The 17,317-nt window shown below is 41.7% G+C and overlaps 1 pseudogene; it reads left to right on the top strand.

Annotated features, from left to right (window-relative positions):
- LOC136480466 (disease resistance protein Pik-2-like) overlaps nt 1-17,317 on the top strand; it is a 45,394-nt pseudogene that overhangs the window by 24,159 nt on the left and 3,918 nt on the right.

The following is a 17,317-nucleotide window of genomic DNA, read 5'->3' as shown; positions in this document are numbered from 1 at the left end:
TCAAATTTTAATTGATCCCCTTACAATGTCAATTCATTTGTTTGCTCCCCCTATCTCTTACTATCTTTGTGAATTTCTCTCCCCCTTTGTCAACAATTACTACAAAAGGTGAGCTCAAATTTTAGATAGGTTGGGGTAAAACCATGTGAAGTGAGGATCATTTTCGCAATTTGGTTCAATCTAGATCATTTGCAAAAGATATTTAACTCGGTTTGATCCAAGGGCAAGCTTCTTCACACCTCCAAATAAGGGTCATCGTGCACCATGTTGAGTTAAACACTTATAGCTCATTTTCTAGATCAAACACTAGGTTTACAGGCCCACAAACATGTCATATGCTACCACTAGATCATTTCAAGCATACAAGCAATAGTGGTACCATACAAGCATCAAATTCATTTGATTTTCATGAATGATCCCAAGACAAGATAGGAATGACTAGACGCACTAAGCAAGTCCTTAGCAATGGATGAATGACATGTCAATCAACTTTACCTTGCTTTGCTCGAAGGAGAGGTTGTCATATAATGGGGGTGCATCAACACATACTTGAGAAGTCAAGTATGTTCAATTCATTCCTTAGCTTGCAAAATCTCCTCACATCAAGTGGCTTGGTGAAGATATCAGCAAGTTGATCATCGGTGCCCACACTCTCAATGCAAATGTCCCCTTTTTGTTGGTGATCTCTTATGAAATGATGGCGGACATCTATGTGCTTTGTTCATGAATGTTGAACCGGGTTGTTGGTGAGCTTCACAGCACTTTTATTGTCACATAGCAATGGCACTTGGTTGAACTTGATTCCAAAGTCACTCAAAGTAGCCTTCATCCAAAGTAATTAAGCACAACAACTACCAGCCGAAATGTACTCCGCTTTGGTGGTGGAAAGTGCTATAGTATTTTGCTTCTTTGATGACCAAGACACAAGTGATCTTCCCAATAGTTGACATGTGCCCGATGTGCTCTTTCTCTCAACTTTGCATCCCGTATAATCGTAGTCCGAATATCCAATCAACTCAAATCTTGCTCCTTTGGGATACCACAATCCAACATTTTGTGTATGCTTCAAGTACCTCAAAATTCTCTTAGTTGCCTTCAAATGACTCTCTCTTGGTGAGGCTTGAAATCTAGCACACATGCATACACTAAACATCACATCCATCCTTGATGTGGTCCCATAGAGTAGGCTTCTAATCATAGACCGATACATCTTTTGATCCACCATGTTGCCACTAGCATCACTATCCAAGTTTCCATTTGTTCCCATTGGTGTATTAATAGCTTTAGCATCATCCATTCTAAACTTCTTGACCATGTCTTTGATGTACTTGCCTTGACTCACAAATATGCCATTCTTCATTTGCTTGATTTGAAGACGAAGGAAGTAACTAAGCTCTCCAATCATAGACATCTCAAACTCACTTGACATCATCTTTCCAAACCCCTCACAAAAATCTTGACTGGTTAATCCAAATATGCTATCATCAACATAGATTTGCAACACAAACAAGTCCTTACCAATCTTCTTGGTGAAGAGAGTTGTGTCAACCTTGTCCATAATGAATCCCTTAGAGTAGGAAATCCCTCAATCTCTTATACCATGCTCTTGGTGCTTGCTTCAAACCATACAAAGCATTTCTCAACTTGTAGACTTGGTTGGGCTTCTTCTTATCTTCAAAACTGGGAGGTTGCTCAACATACACAAGCTCATTTATGTACCAATTGAGAAATGCACTCTTCACATCTATTTGGTACAACTTGATATTGTGGGCACAAGCATAGGCTAATAAAATCCTAATTGCTTCCAATCTTGCAATCGGGGCATAAGTTTCTCCAAAGTCAAGACCTTCAACTTGAGTGTAACCTTGTACCACTAATCTTGCTTTGTTCCTTACAACTATCCCATCTTGATCTTGCTTGTTCCGAAAGACCCATTTGGTTCCAATCATATTATGATCCTTAGGCCTCTCAACTAACTCCCATACTTGGTTTCTTGTGAAGTTGTTTAGCTCTTCATGTGTAGCATTCACCCAATCAACATCCAACAAAGGTTCATCTATCTTCTTAGGTTCAATGGATGACACAAATGAGAAGTGTTCACAAAATGATTCCAATCTTGATCTTGTTTGTTCACCTCTAGAGATATCACCAATTATGGAGTCCAAAGGATGATCTCTTGCAACGTTGGTTGGCTGGAGCACTTGCACTTGATTGCTTGCATTGGATTGATCACTTGGTTGAGATGATGAACTAGCCACTTGTTGTTCTTGCACTTTGCCATCACTTGCACTAGCTTGATCTTGATCATGAGAACCATTAGCCTGCACATTTGAGTTAGAGAGCACTTGATTCTTGTCATCTTCAACACTAATCACCTCTCTAGGCCTTATATCACCAATGTCCATGTTCTTCATTGCATTGACCAACTGAGTGCCTCTCACATCATCTAGATTCTCATCCTCCTCTTAGGAACCATTGGTTTCATCAAATTCCACATCATGAACCTCCTCAAGAGTGCCACTAGCCAAATTCCATACTCTTTAAGCCTTGCTTGTAGTGGAGTAACCAAGAAGAAACCTTCATCACATTTCTTCTTAAACTTGCTCAATCTAGTGCCTTTCTTCAATATACAGCATTTGCAACCAAAAATCCAAAAGTATGCAATATTGGGCTTTCTATCATTCAAGAGCTCATAAGGTGTCTTCTCCTTCAATGGATGACAATAGAGTCGATTGCTATAGTAGCAAGCCATGTTGATTGCTTTGGCCCAAAATGAATGACTCACATTGTACTCACTCAACATTGATTTTGTCATGTCAATCAAAGTTCTATTCTTCCTCTCAACTAGGCCATTTGATTATAGAGTGTACTTGGCCCAAAATTGATGCCTAATCCCAAACTCATCACACAAATCATCAACTCTTGTGTTCTTGAATTCACTTCCATTGTCACTTCTCACTTTCTTGATCGTTGTTTCAAACTAATTGTGAATTCTCTTGATGAATGTCTTGAAGGTTACAAACACATCACTCTTGTCAACAAGAAAAAACACTCATGAATATCTAGTGAAATCATCCACAATCACAAATCCATATTTGTTTCCACCAATACTAGTGTATGTGGTTGGTCTAAACAAGTCCATGTGCAACAACTCAAATGCCTTAGATGTACTCATCATGCTCTTCTTAGGATGAGTGTTGCCAACTTGCTTTCTGGCTTGACATGCACTACATAGCTTATCCTTTACAAATGTGACATCTTTCAAGCCTAATCAACTTGTTCAATTGTTTCATTCCAACATGACCAAGCCTTCTATGCCATAACCAACCCATGCTAGACTTAGTGAGCAAATATGTTGACAATTGAGCTTCTCTAGCATTGAAATCAACCAAGTATAGATTCTCATATCTAAATCCTTTGAATATCAAGTTAGAGCTATCTACACTTATGATCTCTACATCATCCACACCAAATATGCACTTGAAACCAAGATCACACAATTAAGCTCCCGACAATAGGTTTAAGTTCAAGCTCTCTACTAGTAGCACATTGGAAATGCTCAAGTCATTGGATATTGGAATCTTACCAAGACCTTTGACCTTGCCTTTGCCATTGTCACCAAATGTGATACTATCAATCCCATTGCTCTCATTTGTGTTGATTGAATTGAACATTCTTGAATACCGGTCATGTGTTGTGTGCACCCACTATCAAGCACCCAATGCCTTCCTCTGGCTTTATAATTGACCTACAAAGGAAGATCAATTCTTCTTAGGTACCCAAACTTGCTTGGGTCCTTGAAGGTTAGTTACTAAGGTCTTTGGCACCCAAATGGCTTTCTTCTCTGAGCCCACAATTGGTGTACCAATGAACTTAGCCTTCACACCATTGGCACCCTTAACAAGCATGTAACAAGAATCAAATCTAACTAAGGATACATTAGGTTGCTTGTTCTTGTTAGTCTTGCAATATTGCTCTATATGCCCAACTTGCTTGCATCTATTGCAAAACCAACCATTACCCTTCACAAAGCTAGCTTTGGGAGTGACAAAGGCCACCTTGCCTTTCTTGGGGGTATAGCCTAATCCCTCTTTGTTGAGAGAAAACCTTTGGCTCCCCAAGCACTTTAGCAAGCGGGCATCTCCACCATAGGCATTGCCTAAGGCACGAGTGAGCTCATTCATCTCCTTTTTGAGGGTCTCATTTTCCACCATTTGTGAGGCATCATAAGTGAAACCATCACTTAAAGGTGAAGTAGAAGTGGAAGTGCTACAAGAGGGGTTAGTGAGAGCAACAACAATGGGCTTATAAAAAGATTTATCAAGAATATCACATGTTAGTCCCACATCACAAGACACAATCATTTGCTCCTTCTTGGCTTCCTCTTTCTTGACTTGCTCGAGGAGAGAGGAGTGAGCCTTTTCAAACTTAGAGTGAGCTTTGCCAAGCTTCTCATGGGCTTCCATTAGCCTCTCATGAGTGGCATTGAGCTCATCAAAGGATTGCTTAAGAGATTTGACCCTCTTGCGCAATTCTTTGCACTCCTTTCTCTTCATCTCAAAGCATGTGTGTACTTGCTCACACATGTCCATTAGCTCCTCCTTAGTGTACTCCTCATTATCATCATCATCACTCCTACAATCATCACTTTCACATTCATCATCATCACTCATATCATATTTTACCTTGGTAGGCTTTGCCATGAGGCATGTCGATGGAGTGTCGAAGATGGAAGGCTTGTTGTTGATGGCGATGCTTGCTAGTGTTTTCTTGAGAGATTTCTTGCCATCATCACTAGAGTCATCACTATCCATAGAGCCATCACTATCCCAAGTGACCATATAGCCTCCACCCTTCTTCTTTTGGAAGGTCATCTTCTTCTCCTTGTTCTCCTTCTTTTCTTTCTTCTCCTTCTTATGCTTCTTCTTCTCATCCTCATCATTTTCACTATTGTAGGGATAATCTGCTACAACATGATCTGGGCTCTTGCACTTGTAGCATCTCCTCACATACTCCTTGTTGTGATCTCTTCTCTTTCTTGCACCATATCCCTTCTTCTTCATGAATTTGCCCATCTTGCGCACAAAGAGAGCCATAGCCTCATCATCAATGTCACTAATATCTTCATCATCACTTGATTCTTTCTTGGACTTGCCCTTCTTCTTGGATGATGAGCTAGCCTTAAATGCTACACTCTTCTTCTTCTTCTTGTCTTCATCTTCCTTCTTCTCATCCTTGTCAACCCCCTCCCTTTCCACACGGCATCTCACGTGTCATGACATCACCTAGTACTTGATTAGGGGTAATCTCCTTCAATCCTCCTCTTATGATAAGCAATCTCTACATCTCAAATCTTAGAGGTAAGCACATTAAGAACCGATGTGAGACATCATCATCATTGATCTTCTCATCCAAAGCCTTCAAATCATTGACAATCACTTGCAATCGATGGAACATCTCTAGAATGTTCTCATCATCCTTCATCCTGAAGCTTATCAACTTGTCCTTGAGAATATACAACTTAGCACTCTTCACTGCCAATGTGCCCTCATATGTTTCCTCCAATCTCTTCCACACCTCATTAGTTCTCTCATAATCCTTGATTTGCTCAAACACCTTGGAATCAATGGCGTTGTAGGTGATGTTGAGAGCCATTGTATTGCATTGCTTGTTGGCAGTCTTGGTTGGTGAGATTGTTGGGATCAATAATAGCATAGTCACTCTAGGTCATATCCCACACTTGGTCATTGATTGAACGAAGATACATCTTCATCTTTCTCTTCCAATAATCATTGCATGTGCCATCAAAGAATGGTGGATTGCCCCCCACATGGTTGAACACAACTTGAGCCATAATTTGACACCGAGGTTGTTAAGCCATCAATCAAATGGTGACCATGGCTCCAATACCACTTGAAATGTGCTAATATGGCTAGAGCGGGGTGAACAGCCTATTTAAAAATCTACAAGATCACTATAGCAATTTGATTAGTATGACAATTAGCGAAATGCAAACTTGTTCCAACTCTACAAGGATTGCAAGCCACCTACCCAACAATTCTAGTTGCTATGATCTCTATACACACAAGAAGCTAAGTTGCTACTCACTAAGAGCTCTCAAACTTGCTACACTAAAGAGCTCCACTAGATGAACTTAAGCTACAATGCATGCTCTCAATTCTAGCTACACTAAAGAGCTTGCTACAACTAGTTTGCAGGAAAGTAAAGGAGTGAGCAAGGTGATTATACCACTGTGTCGAGGAATGAACCAATCACAAGATGTAAACAATCCAATCACCGGGAGAAATCTAATCACACAAGAGACACACGATTTTTCTCTCGAGGTTCACGTGCTTGCCGACACGCTAGTCCCCGTTGTGTGGAGCAACATTTGGTGGTTCGGTGGCTAAGAGGTGTTGCACGAACATCGTCTACACAATTGGACACCGCAAGAACCTACCCTCAAGTGAGGTAATTCAATGCCACAAGCAATCCACTAGAGTTATCTTTTGGCTCTCCGCAGGGGAAGGTACAAGACCCCTCATAATCACCGGAGCTGGCCACGAACAATCACTAACATGTGCCGAAGCTCCTCCGCTGCTCCAGGGCGTCTAGGTGGTGGCAACCACCAAGAGAAACAAGAAATCCACAGCCAAAACGATCCCCAAGTGCCACAAGATGCAACACTCAAGCAAAAGCACTTGGAATCACTCCCAATCTCACTATGATGATGAATCAATGATGGAGATGAGTGGGAGGTGTTTTCTTAGGCTCACAAGGATGCCAAGTATGTCAAAGTTTCAAGAGAGTGAGCCCCAAGCAAGCCAAACCCTATAAATAGGCGCCCTTAAAGAATAGAGCCGTTGGCTCTGCATAGGAGCGATCAGATGCACTGATCGGACACGCCCATGCGTCCGGTCGGCCAGCGTCCGGTCATCCACAGCCATCCACATGTCATGCCTTTGAACCTCGTCCGTCCATCTCCAATGGTCATCTCCTGATCGCTCGTGCACTTAAAGATCGACCTGACACGCTGCTCGATTGATCGGACGCACAAACACGTGGAGTTCGGTCGAGTACAAAAAGTATGCAGAGAAGATTTTTAGTGATCGGACGCACCTGATCGAAGGTGACCTGGCCCGCCATGGTGTCCGGTCACTCTCTCTCTCTACCGCATGCGCCCCTTAGCCACTGACCTGACACATGAACAGTGTTTGAGTAGCGTCAGGTCGTGCCACCACTCCAGATTCCGGTCACCACCTCGTGCTACTCCACCTCTAGAACGCATGACCGGACGTTCCCTCAGAGTCAGGTCACAGCGTTCGGTCCATCCTTGCCACTCTCGGCCAACTTTGCGCCACCATTTAAAATTGACCGGACACTCCTAGGGTGAGTTCGGTCAATCTGACACCGGAGTCCGGTCACAGTGCAGCTTCTCCTTTTCTTTTTCTATCTCCACAACCACTTCGCCCTTGCTTCCAAGTTGCTAACCACAAAGTGTAGAACTTATGTGCACGTGTGTTAGCATTTTTCAAAACATTTTACAAGGGTCAAAGTTAGCACACTAGGTTCCTAAATGCATATGCAAGAATCATGTCACCTAGTAGCACTCGATAATCGCTTAGCCAAAGATTTCTCCTCTTTATAGTATGGCTATCGATCCTAAATGTGATCACACTCTCTATAGTGTCTTGATCACCAAAAACAAAACCTATTTTATACTTTTGCCTTGATCTCCATTGTTTTGTTTTTCTCTTTCTTTTTTTCCAAGTTGGAGCTTGATCATCTTCATTTCATGTCCACCTTCATACCATGGACCTCATCTTGCTCCATCACTTGGATTGGACCACCTTATCTAATTCACACACTTAGATCAAAGGTTAGTCCTAGGTTTCATCAATTATCCAAAACCAAACTAGGGCTTTCAGAGGTGTTCTTGGAGGATCACACGAGTGTTGGAATGCTTAGAATGACAAGAGAGCTCCCCAAGAGTCAGCCAACGCATATAAATGGCACCCCTCCAAAAACTAGCCACTGTGAAGTTTCCCAGGCACCCTACTACGTAGCGCATGTTCCGGTGGTCTCTATAGGACACCACTGGACTAATATGGTGACTACGGAGACGCCATAATTAGCTCCATTTCAAACCCTTTTTCAAATGCACTAACTCTCAAATGTTGTCCAACAAGACAACAACTCCTTTGGCCCTGGGTTAGCATTTTAAAATTAATTTTCAAAGGATTTTCACTTGCACCTTACTGCGTCACTAGGTCTAATGTATAAGCAATGTCATTTCAAACCTAATGGTACTTAGATAACTAATTAAGCATTAGAGTTCCCATCTTAATAGGACCGCTATCTATCCTAAACCTGATCACGCACTCTATTGTGTCTCGGCCGTTGAAAACAAAACCCTATCATATACCTTTGCCTCCAGGCTTGTTTCCTCCTCTTCATCTTCTCCAAGTGTGAGCTTGCTCCATTTGGATTGATCAATCCTCATCCATCTCAAAGCCTTGTTCACCACCTTGGTGTGGACTTAACCAAGCTTAATCAACACTTAGCAAAAGGTTAGCCACTAGTTGTCTCAATTGCCAAAACCAAACAAGGGACTTTCACACACCCTCTATTTATAAGCCCGACCACTCAAGAAACTAGTTGTTACTGACTTACAATGACTATATTAATCTTTACATTGAATTAGTTGTTACACAACCTTTCTCCATGGGACTAGAGAAATCTGGTGCCCCACTAGAGGTGAAAACACATTGAAAATAGACTCTTTGGAAACCACCTCTGGTGAACTCTTGGTAACTACACTAGAGATTCCCAGTGCATTCTAGAGAGCACTCGAGAGGTGCAATGCCATTGAAATGCTCTGGTGATCCTAGTGGAGAATTATGGTGCCAACCCAGCGCTCTCGAGAACATTCTACAGAAGGCATTTTGGCACACCATAACTTTCTAGTGCTATCACCATAAGGTTCTAGTGAGTCTTTTGAATTCTCCCGCACGTGCTAAATTTGCCAATTGCCTCCACGTGTCATGGCCCTTTCTTCGGTGCCCTCACTCTGGTGAGCACCGGAAGATAAGGTGGTCTCTATTAAAATAACTATGCATGGCTAGGCAACCTAAGCTCCGGTTATTCGGTGAGAGTAAAAGACATCCACCGAGCCTTTCTCTCAAACCATTTTTCAAATGCGCTAAGTACAAATGTGTCCCACCGGACAACAACACCTTTAGCACTTGAGTATTAAGGTGGCGGCCCTTTGCTATGTTGGCGAATTCACAATATTTTAGTGCGCAAGACCCTAATTCAATGCATGTGCTTTTGTTCAGTTTCACGCATTGTCCTAGGCCTATCTGGTGGTAGGGTGTAAGGCAAAAATCACTATTCGCATGTGTCGCCAATGCACATAACATGCAAGCTGCCGGTGGCGTGGGTGGGTAGTGGGTGGCACAGCCAATGACAAGGTCACCGTAGACTAGGGTGGTGGATGAGGAGGCAGTAGTTAACTCTCCATGCCCTGCGGTTGTTGAGTTCTCCATGCCCGACGGTAGTTAGGGTTTTGAGTAATGGTCTCTATGCCATACGGACTTAGAAGGTGAGGGCCGAGGGGAGGCGGCTGGCTTGATGGTGGTGGTGGGTTGAGAGGTGGCAAGGCGCTGACGTGCAAGCGGTGAGGGATATCCGATTGGGTCATGTCTGTGGTGGGGGTCAAGGAGTCGCTGGCAGCCTGATTGGGAGGAAAGTACGGGGAAGGTCTAGCAGGGGTGCATAGCGAGCGTTGGTCAAGGCGATAGAGGGAGGAGGAAGATGGGTGTGGAGATAGCAGGAAGACAATGGGTTTGGAGATAAGAGAGTGAAAAAATCATGCAATGGTACCTCTCCTTTTGCACGTTGATTAAGAGGGTCGTCCTAAGGCCAGCATGCAGACAAGTGAGTAGTGAGCAAGCTTCTTGGAAGTCGAGCAGGCTGAGTATGGCTAGGGCCTCAAGCACCAGGCACGCAAGTAAGCATGCACATCTCATGTGTGACAGAATCGCCCAATTTATACAAGATCAAGTACGGCTACCCCCATTTAACATGTTGGCACACACACACTTTCACTTATATAAACCCCGATAGTCCACCGGTGTCACAAAGGACTTCAATAAATCCATATCACAACCAAGATTGTACTAGATTAAGCAAATACACATCACATACAAGAGTTTGCGGTGGAAATGATATTACAATTGAGTTCATAATAAATAATACAATACTGAGTTGAAATCTAATTAGAGGAAACAACATAGCTTTGAAAAACTTACAATAACATAAGTTTAAAATATAAATAGGTAGCTTAGATGACACCCTCCAACAAAAGCATGTAGATGAGAATTAAATATAGAGCAGCTGAGCCCACCGACACTTAGTCACCACCTTCAGCAAGCCAAGAACTTCACCTGCAATAGGGTTGGATAAAACCTTTAGTATGAGAATGTACTCAGCTAGACTTACCTGACAGGAGAGAAGTAAAAAGACTCTCAAGGACATGCAAGGCTTATTTGGTGGATCTAGCTGGGTAGGATAACTTTTTCAAAAGAGCATACTAACATAAGTCCTTACTTTCAATATTTTAGTCAATATTTTAGCATCAAGTTCAATGAGGCTAATTATAGCTAAGTTTGCATTTATCCTGAAGCAATCACTTGATTAGCATTAATAAACATCATAGTAATAACCACATCCAATTGATCATAATAATCAGCATAACCATCATGTTCAATAAAGTATTATTACAATGCTGGAGGCTCAATCAAGTTTCTTACTATAAAGGAGAGACGGCGATTCGAATCGATTGCAACCAGCTGGATAGAATCCATGACACACACCTAGGCAAACCAGATCATTAGTTGCCTTAGGTAACCTTTTACTCATATTTAGGAACACGTAGTGGGATTGAACTAGTCGCATCACCCAGGGGGCAGCCGGAAGCTAGGTTGATCAAGCCAAGCCTGCCCCTTAGTCCTTCCCTGTCCCACTATACATTCTTACTCTCCTCTAATGATACCCATCTCAGTTCAAAACCCAGCCCGAATTTGAGGGACTTGGCTTCACAGTCAAAACGAGTTATCCGGCTGTTATGTGAAAGTACGTTCAATCTCAAGCAAGGTCCAGACAACGGTATGATCCTTAACCAACACAGATGGGATAAAACATGCACACAAGACCTCCATGTCTTGCTGCCTCTCAATCACCAGATCCTGCCCAGTCTTAATTTATTAACATTCACATGATTCAGATAGAATATATATCCAATAGTAGCATAAGTAGCCACCCTACAAGGGGGCGACAGGAATCACCTGGCTTCTACTAGGTCTAAGCATGGCTAAGCATAGAACTACCTACACATACTAGTAAGGGTGCATGTATATGTATATCTGGTGGACAAAGTAAGTCATGCAGCAACGGTTTCATCCAACTCCTATAACCTAATGCACAATACAAAAAGATAGACTCGAGTGCATTTGTAAAAAAAAGAGAGGGTAGGAGGCTTAGAATGCTCCAGAGCTTGCCTTGGGGTTCCACACAATGTTAGATAGTTAGCTTCTCTTTGGTTCGCCTAGCATCTCAGTCTTGGTTCCCAGTCCGATCAGTCCTTCCATCTTCTCGACTTGTCCACCAAACACCATCTTCTGGTTCAGCTCCAACATCATGTCCTTCAGTTCAGCGCATCGCACATCTAGCGTACCTAGGTGATATGCAACTGATGCAAACGTATGAATGCAGAGAAAACACATATGATGCAATACAGAAGGCACACAAGAAAAGCATAAGGCTACACTAGTTATACATAAGCACTTTGAGTTGCTTAACTACACATCACGCAACCTACCATGCTAATATAGCAAGGAGGCAACACTAAGCATGCACATCCAAGTTATTTTTAGTTAAGTTATTGTAGTCATTCATTCAGTCAAGAACTAATTAAGCTTAGCATCACAAGAGTAGTAGGGCTGCTATGGTTCACTTAACACACACAGCTATCAACTAAAGCTACACAAATGGAGAGCATGCACGGGCAACATACAGAGAGGTGCATAACACATATTAGTTTGATACATACAATTATAGCATTCAACCAGAAATTTAGAGATAACTAAAGTGTTCCACATTATCACACAAGATAAAAAGACATCTCAGATAGATTTCAGTTAACTTAACAAGGGCATGAGCTAAAACACCAACATCAGACCAAGCAAGGTGAAGTGAGGCAAACAAGATTAAGCTAAGAAATTCTGGACTGCAGCACAGCAGTCATTCGCTTTGCTCATAACCAGAGTTTTCAACATCAACAAAGGTGATCCTAGACTTTCTGAAAAGCTTATGAAATTGTCTACAACTTTGTTACTTGTCACCCTGAGCTGATTCATTAGTTAACAAGGTTGAAAACAACAAGGAAGCAGAACTGCACAAACAAGGATAGAAAACTGATATGAACTTCAGAGGTGCATATCTGGAGTTTTATTCATCCAACAAACACTATCCTTAACTTTCTAGAAAGCCTATTAAGTTATCTATAACTTTCTTACTATCATCTCAAGATGATTCAATAGTTAACAAGATCAAACAACATGAAGAAGCATTTCTGTCCAGACTTCGACAGATTCTAACATTAAGCATTAGACACTTGTAACTGGAGTTCTAGACCACTAAAAGGTGTGTTCCTAAACATTGTGGAAAGCCTAGTGAAAGTACTACAACTTTTTAGTTATCACCAAAAGGTGATTCAAAGCTTAGCTAAGTCAAACAACAGAATCTTTCAGATCTACACAGAACACATGCAAATATTTACAAATGGTTTGTAAAATCAATAACTCCTAAACTAGTTGGCCTCAAATTATAAAATTTTAGGAAAAGCAATATAAGGAAGTTATATACAACTTTTGTATTCATCACATTCACATAAAACATCATTTGCATCACTGAAAACATTACCACAACAGAACTGCTCTAGCAGCCATTTCAGCACACATGTGACAAAGTTCTTCATCTAGTTCTTTAACAAGATAACATATGCATGAGTTATTTTACATAGCTCTCAACCACTATTATCATAGTTAACTAACATTAGTTATAGCTAGCATGAAAACACACTAAAGCAACTTTAAACATGGAGGTTAGATGCTGAGGTTCATCTCTTAGTTTATTCACTGAACACTCGATTATTAGCTAGCAAGCATAAACAAACACACTGAGAAAGGCAACTCACACCCAATGTATTTTAGGATGGTTTCTAAACAGCACATAAAACTTCTCTAACATACACATGGCATACACCTAAACAAGGGATAAGAAAAAAGATTAAAAGCTTGCATGAACAACCTATTCACTATTTGAGATACTAACAAGAGAGCATCAAACAAGCCATTCTAAGGCTCGACCAAAACTAACCTAGCTCAACAACATCTTGTACTTAACACAAGCAAGGAAACATCACAAGAATCATATAAGCTGCTCTATTCATTTTAGAGTTTAATTAAACATTCACACCCATAAAAAGAATGTAACACATGAATGATCACGCCAAACTTCAAAGCCACCACTAACATAGTGAGCTCCAACCAATAAACAACTAGCAAGAATAGCTTTATAAACATTATATATACAGTTATCTATCATTCAACTTTCATTAACTTTTATATATATTAAAACATACACCTAGGTGATGTTACAAACATAGAGTTTAGAGCTGAGATTTTTATGGGTGATAGGTGATGACAAAACATGACTAATGTAGAAAGATAACATGCTCGGGCTTTATAAATTAATTATTACACTAAAAACAAGTTTTAATTGCAATTAAGCATGTGACAAGCAAGATAAATCTAAAGATCCACACTTTCTGTAAAATCATGGTCATATTAAGTGTTCTCAGATCACAACAACATCATACAAAGGTAGTGGAACCACATTTTACATTTTCAAACACTTCTATTATTTATAAACCAATTACTAAGCACTAACAAAGTTTAATCACGAAATCCGTCATGCTGCATCCAATGAACTTGAAAATTTTACTGCAAATCAAGAATCACATGAGTAGCATACCGTAAATTTTGCACATCAAAGGAGCAACCTAGCTGCAGATATGAATTTATCCCAAACAAGCAGAGGCAAAAATCTAGAGCAAGATTTTTCTACTAACACATACAAGATTATACACCTACTGCATATATCTAGACATGAGGATTCTAGAACATCTTCAATTTCCATTTTATGAATATTCTACGATTTTATACACATTTTAGAAGTTTCAGCCGAAAACACATAAAAGAAAAAGAAAACCCTGCAGCGCACTATTCATCTAAGTCTCGGTTTGTGCACTTAGCCCCCTAGGATTTGTTTTATTGCTGCGCGAAGTCCCTGGTCACGAATGGAGCAGAGGAGTTGGCCTGCCGGGCCTAATCCGGCCACGGTGGCGCTCCACCGACGGCGAGGATGAGTGAGGGAGCTCCGCGGGGTGGGGCGCGTCCATAGGTGCTCGCAGCGCGGCCCGCGACGGAACGTCGCTGGCGAGGCCATGGCAGTAGACGGCGGCGGCTGAAGCTGCTCCGGCTGACGGGGATGTAGGTGACGGCGCAGCATGGAAAGCGGCGGGACGGAGGTAGCGCGACACCAGGAAGGGGATGGTGAGGTTGGCTGGTGCGGAGGAATTGCGAGGAGGGGAACATCGGCGACACCAAGGGCGTACTCGGCCGACAACCATGGCGGATGCAGCTCTGCTGCCCACGGCGGCAAGCGAGGGAGGGGAAACTGGGAGTGAGAGCTCGAGGGAGAGGGCGAGGCGAGCGCAAGAGAGGGCAAAGGCAGCGCTCTGCTCTGCATTTGGGCGAGAGACAGCGGGGAAGCGAGGGTGACACGAGCGCAGGGAGGTGGGGCGTACTGTCCGGTGCATGGGTGCCATGCACCCATTCTACCGAACAGGTGGCGGGCGTCCGAGTGCCAGTATTGGAGCCCCCAAAATAGCATATTCCATGGAGTTTCGGATCATGGCGCCTGAAACAAAGTTGTTGCTCTCCGAGTGCTATCCAACTTTCGTTAAAGTCACCTAGCCATTAGAACTCCAGGGTCAGCAGGTAATTAGACTCTAATGTGGCAGTGTCAGTGCATTGAAAGCGATTAAGGAAACTCAAAAGTGATGGTCAACATGAAGTCAAACTCAAGCCAAACTTCTCTAAGCTCTTCTCCATGGAATTAACTCCAACTTTCATTTTTGGATCAACTCAAGTTGCATAACAAAAACACGAGAACGTGACGTGTCAACCATCATTGCCACTGTAATCTCAGACTTGGGACCTCTGTTCGACTCGTTTACAAGCTAATGTGGGATTGGATCCGAAAACAAAGTTCATAGCACACAAACTAAACTACAACTTTCATTCAAGGTCAAACATTCAAAACTAGAACAGAACCTACAGTTCTATGTTCATCAAAGAAGGAACATGAAAAAGGTGCTAACTATTGATCTGACCTTTAGAAGCATTTTTAGGAACCCTACCACATTTCTGATCCTAAATTATTCTAGGTTATTTAGGTGATCAAGCAACACTTGTTTACATTACTACTAACAAACATAAGGGTTGCATAGAAGACAAAGCATCACATGATCAAACAAATGCATCAATTAAAGTTATGCTCATGCTTATGTGGTGCACATGAAAGGGACATGATTAAAACTACTCATGCACATTTGAAATGAATGTACATTTAAACCAAAATGGTTTTGCCTTTACCTTCAAAAGTTTAAGTTGGGGCTCATTTTCAGAGATTTGACCTCCACACCTTTATCACCACTTTGAAAAAGTTTGAACTAGAGCTCTTGATCATCACTTGACATGTCGTGTTTAAGTCCAAACTCACTGCTTAGCTTTTGACAAACACCTGGGGTGTTAAATCATGGTCTGGAGAAGGGAGTCAAACTGGGAAGAAGGCATATGGGGCTAATGGCACTTTTGTCATTTCCACATCCCAACTTTGGATAATTACCAAAAATGTAACACTGAGGATATTAACATATTCGAAGGTTACCATATCTCCAAAAAGTTATGCTAAAATTGTAGAAAACTTTGGGAACTTCCTATGTAACTGGATGCCTTGGACAAACACAACAAAAATATATCACATGAAAAATAAGTAAGCAACATATAGCCATGAAAGCCCAACCCAATTACCAAAACAGTCAACCATCCTAACCACACAACCATTATAACCACAATAGATATTCCATCCATTGATCAAGGCTAACATAATTTTTTTTAGATAAGGGAACAAAGTTCCAGCCTCTACCATTCAGGAATGGTACACAGCTGAGTTTCACGATACAAAAGCGCCATAAGGCGAACAATCCAAATAGGAAACAAAACAGAGTTCAGCTCAACTAGTGAGCTCGGCGCCAAAAGGCTAACATAATTAAGGAGCTAAGGTTAATTAAAATAGACCACATATTTTTGCAAGGCTTGGGTGCGCTCATTAAGGAGGTGCTACTTCTAATCTCATGAATGCATAAAACATTCAATTGATACTTAAAGCCAAATAAACACAAGAGCAAGAAGAAACACTCGACAACTACAATTTAGGACAAAGAAAATATATACCACATCACTGAACCATTAAGAACCGTTGACAACTAAAATATGATCAAAGAGTTGAAGATGGATTGGAAAACACGTGCAAACAAGAAACAAATAAAAATGGTCAAATTTTGAGTAATTTGGGTGCAATTGGAAATATCCTGGAAAAAATAGTCCAAGCCGATTTTGCAAACCAGCCCAGTGCATACTAAAATGGCCTAGACCAGTTTTGCCTGAGTGTCCACAATGTCCTATATAAACCGGGATAAACTGGCCTAGGCTGATCTTGGCCTGAACCCAAATTTGTGTTTTTCCTTTAAAAACTTATTCGATCTCGTGGGAAACTTGTAAATTGCATGTGGAAAAGGTTACCCGCTGAGGTAACACCACCCCTCTATTTATATGAGAGAATCATAGCCCATTGAGTAGTTATCTATCCAATCGACAAAAAATACATCTACTACACCTTTTAGCCTCTCTTTTTCCTATCTACTACTACTCCTCATTCTTTGTTGCTGTTGCATGGCCTGTGGTCCAACATCAGCGAAGCTCTAGAGTGGCCAGGATGGCTAGGGCAGCGTATCATCGCGGCATGCCGACAAGGTGTCTACTGGGCTTGTGGGGTTTCAGGTTTCAAGAGACCTTGTCGGCATGTGTTGCGTATGACGCTCTCGATGAGGCTCCTTCAGCGATGTATC

The sequence above is a fragment of the Miscanthus floridulus genome, chromosome 9 (genome assembly GCF_019320115.1).
Source record: "Miscanthus floridulus cultivar M001 chromosome 9, ASM1932011v1, whole genome shotgun sequence".
In the NCBI taxonomy this organism is placed as follows: Eukaryota; Viridiplantae; Streptophyta; class Magnoliopsida; order Poales; family Poaceae; genus Miscanthus; species Miscanthus floridulus.
The sequence above is the reverse complement of the archived record's forward strand: the minus strand, read 5'-3'. Positions and strand labels throughout refer to the sequence as shown.